We start from the raw sequence: 9,245 nt of genomic DNA on the forward strand, positions 1-9,245 counted from the left end.
AGCTTCTATGAAAAACAGTATGACTATTTGCAAAAGTGTGTAATAATATAGCTTCAAAATGACCCAGCAACTCCCACTTCTTGTTATCTAAACCCCAGACACAAGAACATGTATTTGAAAAGACATATTCACATCTTTGTTCACTGAAACATGTAGAACAATAATTAGAATATGGAACTGACACAGATGTCCACTTATAGATGAGTAAACAAAGATGATAAGATATATATGTATCTGATATGTATCTGATATGTATATGTATCTGATATGTATATGTATATGATATGTATATGTATATGATATGTATATGTATATAATATATAGCTATAGATATATTATATATGCACACATATGCATACATAACACAATGCTATTTAGTCCCAGGTACTGAAAAAATTATACAATTTTCTATAACTTGGATATAACTTGCATGAAAGATACTATGTTAAAAATAGTCAGAACAAGTACAAATACTAGATGCTTCCAACTATCTGTAGTATGGGAATTACCCAACGTAGGCAAATATTCAATACTATATTACAGATATGGAAAGGCCAGGGAAGACCCGACAATAAATCTTGGAAGACAGCAACTTGATGGAGATTTCTCCAGACCTCTGCTGAGCCGATTTCACAGAGGCACCTCAGATGCAGAAGGTGTTCCCTCTCTGCCTACACCAAATGAACCCCCAGTGGACACAGACTTCCAGAAGAAAAACCCAGGGACACAGGACCAGGAACTGAAGACTTTAGTCCCCATGGCAGCAGGAACTAGCTGCCCCTTTGCATCTCCCTGCTTCTTGGGCGTCCTGGCGGTCATGCCTCTGGGGGTGCCACTTACGTACATTAATGGCCTTGATCCACAGATTCAGAGACTCACAAATGAATCTTGGAATGGATTAGCTCCCTACAGAGATGTCTTCAAACCCCAATCATTTACAGTTTTAAAATTCCAGGAGCTTTAGTGGCCATACAACATCTCATTTATTCATAATAAGCAATAGAAAATAAATTATCTAGCATCTGCTTGTGTCAGGCAGGCTTGAGTGGTGGTGGGAAAATTCGAAATAATGGTGGTGGGAAGGTGAAATGTTAGTGGGATTAGTGTTGAAATATTGAATGTAATCAATTGATGTCAACAAGCTTATGAAAACAAACTTTAAAAATTAAAAAGAAAAGAAAAGGCGAGGGAAGAGCATAAGTGGAGAGGAACTGAAAAGAGGTACTCTGCAGCTTATGTAGTGGGAATGGTCAGGGGCCTTAAAACTATTTGTGTGTAGATGCAAAAAAATATATATATACATATATATATATATATTAAACTGCTGTAGCGATAGCACAGCGGGTAGGGTGTTTGCCTTGCACGCGACCAAGCCGGCTGACCTGGGTTCGATTCCTCCGCCCTTCTCGGAGAGCCCAGCAAGCTACCAAGAGTATCTCGCCCGCACGGCAAAGCCTGGCAAGCTCCCCGTGATGTACTCGATATGCGAAAAACAGTAACAGGACTCACAATGGAGATGTTACTGGGCCCGCTCGAGCCAATCAATGAACAAAGGGAGGACAGTGCCACTAAACTGCTGGAGTCAACACCACTGTACCACCACTGTACCCATGGACCCAAACAACTGTAATTAAATTTAAAAATGTGCTCTTTAAGGAGATGAGTTGCAGGGGTGGGGTACCTAGGAGAAGAATTGCTGTTAATGGTTGTATGTTTGAGTTAGAACATTGTATGACTGAAACTCTCTGATAGCTTTGTAAATCATAGTGCTTAAATTTATTTAAAAATATTAAAATTTCAGAATTTAATACAGAAATTAGAAATCACTATTTAATTCATGAGCGATGAAAGTTAAGGATACCTTAAATACTTTTCCAAATTACACATTCAAGGAAGAATAAAGAGCAAATTACAAGGCAAGAAAATTTAACAACAGAGAAAAAAAAGAAAAAAAGGAAAAATATCACCTCTAGGTAGAAAATTTATCATAAAACATATTTGTCTTTCATTATATTTCCACTCTTGTTTCTTTTGCAATAGAAACACTATTTATTTAACACTGAAAAATCATGTCAAATAATGGAGCTACACACATGAGTATTCATAGTCTTCTCTCTAGGAAATATCTTTAGCTGTTAAAAGGAAAGTTATAAATTACTACAATTATTATCACTTGAATACATGTATAATAGCATATGTTTTAGAAACTAAGAAATGTAGTGGAGCCATCTGGCATGGTTTGAGGCTAAGGAATATTGTTTTAATGATGTGGTAGAGAAAAAAGAGGAAAGGAACTAGAAACTACACGTGGAAGAAATATAGCATCCTTGATAAAGCCGAACTTTAGAACTGAAGCATTGTGGGACGTAATCCTCCCTTACACTATCTAGTAATGTGAGTACAGATAAATTATGAATTTCTAAGCCTCAGTCTTCTATGTAGAAATTAGAAACAATAACAAAAATTGCAAATAATTATTTTTTAAAATTAAATTTTGAAAACGTTGAAGGTTTAGAATGTATGACCTTTAATATTTTAAATGATATATAATTAAGGAAATAGGTTCAGAATATTTTCGGCTGTTGCCCTATCACACCAATAAAGGCTGCAAAATCAGTAAATCAATTCATAACTAACTGATCTCCAAACTCATGCTTTTACTACACTTTTAACTGCAAATATTTAATTGAAGATTTTAAAATATAGTACATATAATAACAAAACAATCATCAGCTTAACAGAATGCTTGATCTATAGCAGGTATTAAGTACTGGATATTAAAATAACATTGTTTTCATTCTCCTTCCAACTAAGCTCAAAAATATACGCAGAGCATATAAGGGTGATAATTAATATTTACTTTGTGTAGTATTTCTGTAGGAGGACTTTTTTAGGAAAATAAATTTGTATATTCTTTATGAGAAGAATCTGGATATGTGTAATTTATATTTAGTCCCCATTTCTAGAAGTGTGCTTTGTCAAATGAGAATATCTCAAATAAAAAAGAAATAACTCATTGAAAAAATTGCCTCCACATTTACTAATCCATGTGAACATGCACCATGTTTGTATGTTAGAAAAAAAAATTTTAGAGTATGTTTAAGTTTAGATCTTAAACCTCTTTTCTAATGATAAAAAGACTGTCAAGCTTTCAATGTTTTTGAATCTAAAGTACATTCTGGGTATTTGTCTTTAGATACTAGGACTGCCATTTCACACTGCTTTTCCAGAGTTAGAAACTAAAGGTCTGACACTAATAAATGAGGATATTCCTCCTACATTGAAAATAAAATGAGGGGTTATGGTGCCACCAGTAGGTCAATCTGTACCTGTGAGGTGAGTGCATCAGCAGCCTGATGGCAATGTCTGACTTTTAGATACCCCAAAACTGCTGCGTGCCTTTGGCCAGACCCCAAAAACTTGAGGCAAAGTTTACCAAGAAAGTAAACGACCAAAATTTAGGTTTGTGGGAAACACACCCACAAACCACCTCTGGCTCAGCTATATACTTGGAGGCATGGTCTCTCTGGTTCCTGATTGAACTCCTTAATGGCCATAATCTCAGAGACTCAGAAACAAATCTTGGAACCCAGCGGCTTTTGGCAGAAATGCGTCTGGTCCCTGCGGTAGGTTACCGGTGCTGGGCCAACCCAGGTGGGAATAGGTTTCGTGCTTAGGCCTGTTCTCCCTGGCAGCCCGGTGGCCACCATCCTCCAGAGGCCACAGGACAGTCAGGTTTGGGCCCGCAGTGACGAGACATGCCAGGTCTAAAGGGATGGGAGTGGAACCGATCCTTTCATCCCTACCCCAGCAAGACCCCAAGTCACCGCCCATGAATGGCCTTTCTGGCTCCTGATCAAGCTGCTTAACAGCCATGATCCAAGAGACTCAGGAGCAAATCTCAGAACCCAGCAGGTTTTGGCAGAAATCCCTCCAGATTTAAGTGTTAAAATTTCGGAATTTCAAAATCGCACAGCCAATACTGCAGCCACGCGGCATCATATGTTATTCATAACCAGCAATAGAAAACAAATTGTCCACTGTTGCCTTTTCAGCAGATCTGAGTGTTGGGGTAAAACCTCAAATAATAATGGTGGGTCTGGTGTCAAAATATTGAATGTGATCAAAGTAGAGAGAGAGTAATGTGGAAATCATCTACCCCACAGGTAGGGGGAGGGTGTGGGATGGGGGTATACTGGGGTTGTTGGGGGTGGAGAATGGGCACTGGTGAAGGTATGGGTGTTTCATTGTATGACTGAGATTTAGACTCGAAAGCTTTGTAACTGCTCTCATGGTGATTCAATAAAAAAATTATAAAAAATGAAAAAAAAAAGGTGGAGTTCATGCACAATTCAATCAGCTAATCTGTGGCTGAATAAATAGCAGTACTCCTACATAAAAAATAAAAAAGAAAATAAAATGAACCAAATTTATCTTCTTTGACTAAAGTATAAATTTACCTAATTGACTAAATATCTTAATAACTATAAAAACTGGAGTAAAAACTGGAAGATAAGCAAATCAATTTCATAAAAAAAATGCTCCAACTTAGAATTTCTCATTAATAATGTAGTATCATGATGCATTTGTTTAAGCAATTCAAAAGTTACTTATAAAAACTATTTTGACTGTTTTTAATCAAGAAATCAAAATAGTTTTTATAAGTATTTATTGTGTTACGGTAGAAAGAAATTGTGTGACTTTGGACATTGTGCCTTATTTATAAGTAATCTGGAACAAGTAAACATTCATGATTCAAACGGTCAGTCAATATTCTAATTTCATCAAATACTCTGGGTTTGGCTCAAATAACCTCATATATCATCAGAGTTGAAAAATAGAAATATTTTTATTCTCTAAAGTTTTCAATTAAATTATAGCAATTTCAAAGAGACATTTTATAAGTGCATTTTTTCCCCATTAGAAATGCTACAAGACCTTATGTCAGAAGATCTGGTGCATAAATGAACATTGAGAAATTACTAGATATTTTGCTATAAGCAAGCTAAGTATTTATGTATCACCTGTCCCTTGATTGTTCCTCTTCTTTCCTCCTCTATCTCTCCTTAAGTTGTTTCTCCTTTCCATCACCTCTTTCATTTCACTTGCTTTTTCTACTAGGCTTCTTCCTTTTTCTTCTCCTTGTCGTTATGAAATCAGATTGGAGGATAATTTGACCTAAATTATGTGACTATGAAATAAAGTCAAGTAATGTTTATAAAATCCGAAATGGGAATATTTTTTGTCAGTTCAGGCTGATGTAAACATTGTAAAATGTCTTGAAGTCAAATTTTGAAAACAAAGAAACCTGAGTTCACTGCAGAAGTCATTTTGTTTCCTGGTGAGAATCCTCTTCCTGACTTGCCAACTGTCATTTTCCTCTCTGAGCATGGCTGTCTGCTCTATGCTTTCATCACCTGGGAGAGATATTTCAATCTTTGTTGCTTTGTACAAGAAACTTTTAAAAGAACTCAGATTTTTTTTATATTCTCATAGCCTATTTGCCTTTTAAAGGCTTCAAAGTTCAAATAGCATTGCATTAAGGATTCAGTATAAAATCCAACTGAAACTTTTCACTTCATAATGTAAAGAAAGGGCAGACTTCATAATAGCAGTTAAACATGACACTTTTATTATAATATAGTTATTTAAGCCTCTGTAAATAAAAGACTCGCAATTAACTGTGGAGTGTTTGTTTATTCAGGAAAAAAAGTTAAAATCCAATAATAGGAGGAATTCTTGAATATGTTCATGCACACCATCTCTTGTTGCTTTTTCCCATCTCTATAGAAATCTTAAATAACAGCAGTCTTGCTGTCACTAAAGGAAAAATTCCATTTTTGAGTTTGGATTTAGTTTTGTTCCGCTCATTTATGAAGCCATTTCTATGTGCATTGTGCTGCCTAAGCATAACAAGTAGTCAACATTATTTAGTGGCTGCAAATCACAAATGTAGCATCCCAGCATGACATAGGATTAGTAGGACACAGGATTAGTGCTAAGAAAAATAATAAATAAATAAATAACTCTACTTTTTGATGGGGGCACTCTATCATAAGGAGCTTAAAAATATTCTCTGTCAATTCAAAAGTGAATCCATATATGTTTAGGAAAAATGAATCAAAAATGATTTTTCTGGAATGAAGTAGAAAATGGATTTACAATGTTTGAGGCTAATTAATGATGTCTGATGAAGCTTATTTTCTGAATCACCATGAGCTACACAGTTACAAGGCTGTGCATAATTGGGTTTCAGTCATACTATGTTCCAAGACCCAACCCTCCACCAATGTACATTTCCCACCACCCATGTTCCCACTTTCCCTCCCACCAAACCCTACCCCATCCATCACTCTTTATGGCAGACACTTTTGTTTTTTTCACTCTCTCTTATTTTGGGCATGATGGTTTGCTATACAGATATTGAGCGGTTATCATGTTTGTTCCTTTACCTACTTTTAGCACACAGCTCTTTTCCAGAGTGATCATTTCCAACTATCTTTGTCATAGTGGGTAAAGCTCCTCTCAAAAAATATTTTTAATTGTCAGTCTTTTCCACAATTATCTACTGATACACTAACTATATCAAAATTAGGACATATTTAGGTACTTTGAGCAATTTTTCTTCTATATGGGTATTTTTTTAGTTTTTAGAAGTATCACGGTCACGGTCCTCCCATTATTCATGGATTTGCTCGAGCGGGCCCAGTAACGTCTCCATCGTGAGACTAGTTGTTACTGTGTTTGGCATATTGAATATGTCACGGGTAGCTTGCCAGGCCCTGCCGTGCAGGCGAGATACTCTCAGTAGCTTGCCGGGCTCTCCGAGAGGGGCAGAGGAATTGAACTCGGGTCGGCCATATTGGCTGCGTGCAAGGCAAACGCCCTATCACTGTGCTATCGCTCCAGCCCTTTAGAAGTGTATGTTTAAATAATATTCTATATAATTCATTTATCATACAATCAGTATAGATTTTTTAATGTCAAGTCTCCAGAAAAAGTAGAAAAAGCTATTGTCTGCTCAAATAATTTCTTGTGTGTGTGTGTGCATGTGCACACGCGTGTGTATGTGTTGGTGGTAGAGAGATCGTGCTGCTCAGGATTACTCCTGACTCTTCCCTCAAGGATTAGAGATCATTCCTGACAGGGTTTAGGGGATGATAACAGATGCTGGAAATCAAACCTCAGGTGGCTATGGCAAGGCCAGGACCATGTCTGCTGAATAATCGCTCTGTCCTCAAATCACTTGTTCTTGTGATGGATGTGATTGGTAATATAATTCAATTTGGTATTTTGTTGGAATTTTTCATCCTATACAATGAGAAAAGGTTTTGTAGACAACTCAGTGTATGATCCCTCATAATTCCTGAGGCCATCAATTCTGCCACTCAGTGCCAACTTTTCTTAACTACTGATTGTCAAATCCTTTTCTGTTATCATCTTTCATTTACTATGACTCTATTTGCATCTGCCCATAAGAACTTCCTACCGACTTACATTTCTACACTCCCAGCCCTTTTGTATGTGTTTGGTATAATCTTGAATTGGACAGTAAATAGTGGTATTATCAAAATATCAGTAAATGAGTTCAATGGCATATTTTAAATGATAGAAAAATTAATTTTTCACTTTTTGATGGTGGGGTGGCGTCACCAAGGGGACTCTGGACTTACTTCTGGTTCTGTACTCAGGGAGCACTTATTAAAGGATTCAAGATACATATGAAGTACTGGGGATCAAATGTGGGCTACCGCATGAAAGGCAAGTGCCATACCCACTGTACTATTGCTCCAGCCCCAGAATTAATGTTCTTGAAGATAGACTGGTAGAAGTTATGGAAAATGAAGAACAGTAATCTTATAGAAGAAAAGATGGGCTGACAGAGATATGTGGCACACCATCAAATGCACCAATATAATATCACGTTTTTTCCCCCGATTTATTTCTGACAACTTTAATTTTAACATTTCCTCTCTCCCTAACCTCTTGTCTGTGTGAAATTTTTTTTCTAAATACACATAAAAGGACTGGAGCAATAGCATGGTGGGTATGGTGTTTGCCTTGCATGAGGCCAATCCGGATTGATTCCTCTGCCCCTCTTGGAGAGTCCAGCAAGCTACCAAGAGTATCCTGCCTGCACGACAGAGCCTGGCAAGCTCTCCGTGGCATACTCGATATGCCAAAAACAGTAACAAGTCTCACAATGGAGACGTTACTGGTGCCCACTCAAGCAAATCAATGAACAATGGGAGAACAGTGCTACAGTGCCACACATAAAACATTTTTTTCTTTCATTCTATGTTTGAACAAAATTAGCCACTAAAGCAATAATTCTATCAAAGAGAAGCTAATCCACTCTAGTTAGTCCCAGTAACACAGCTACTTCATTTTCTGCTATTTTTGCTCAAACATTCTATTCAGAGTGGTAGTTTATCTTTTTTTTCACGACGAATTGTTATAATTCCCAAGGTGTTTTTTTTTTTTTGGTAGGAAAAGTAGAGAAAAGCCATAGTCTATAGACCTCATGTGGGATTTTTGAATATATTCAGTTTTGTCCTTGGGAGTATTTGTGTTACACCCTAACTTTGAAGACCACACTATCATTCTCTTCATTCTTCTACATCATGAAGTTGTTTATGGGATTATTTCAATAAGCTTCTTAAGCTAAATGCTTAAGGATATCCTTAGGGATATCCAACTCTTTCCCTATTTTTACACAGATACTAAGAATGGAGCTGTTTTCTGGAAACTTATCATCCCCAGTTGTGATCTTGCTTTTTTTTTTCTTTCTTTCCTTTAAAACATGAAAGTGACATGAAAAACCAATTTTTATACTGTTCATTGTTATACAAGAGTAATACAAGTGGCTACTTATTTAGGATTTTCAGGTAAAATTAATGGTTCTATTACTATCTTTATTGTAGAAACTAGCCCATAGGAAAAGAGGGTATGTAAAGTATCTTGACTAAGATCTAACAATTTTTCTCTTTAACATTTCCTCAATCTCCCAGCTGTACAATTTCATGCCTTTTCTATAGTGTGGTCACTAGATCTGCAGGTATTTTTCCTTGAAATCATTCAGGTGTTAGATCTTTTTGGTTGTTTATACAATATAATTGCCATTCACTTGAGGACTTATCCCCTGAGTCCAAATGATTTTCCTAAGATCTTGCAGTCTATTTTATTAGGGAAAGATACAATAAAAGTTAGGAAATAGAATCCCCATTGGCTAAAACTTTAAAAGA

The sequence above is a fragment of the Sorex fumeus genome, unplaced genomic scaffold (genome assembly GCF_029834395.1).
Source record: "Sorex fumeus unplaced genomic scaffold, SorFum_2.1 ptg000009l, whole genome shotgun sequence".
NCBI lineage: Eukaryota > Metazoa > Chordata > Mammalia > Eulipotyphla > Soricidae > Sorex > Sorex fumeus.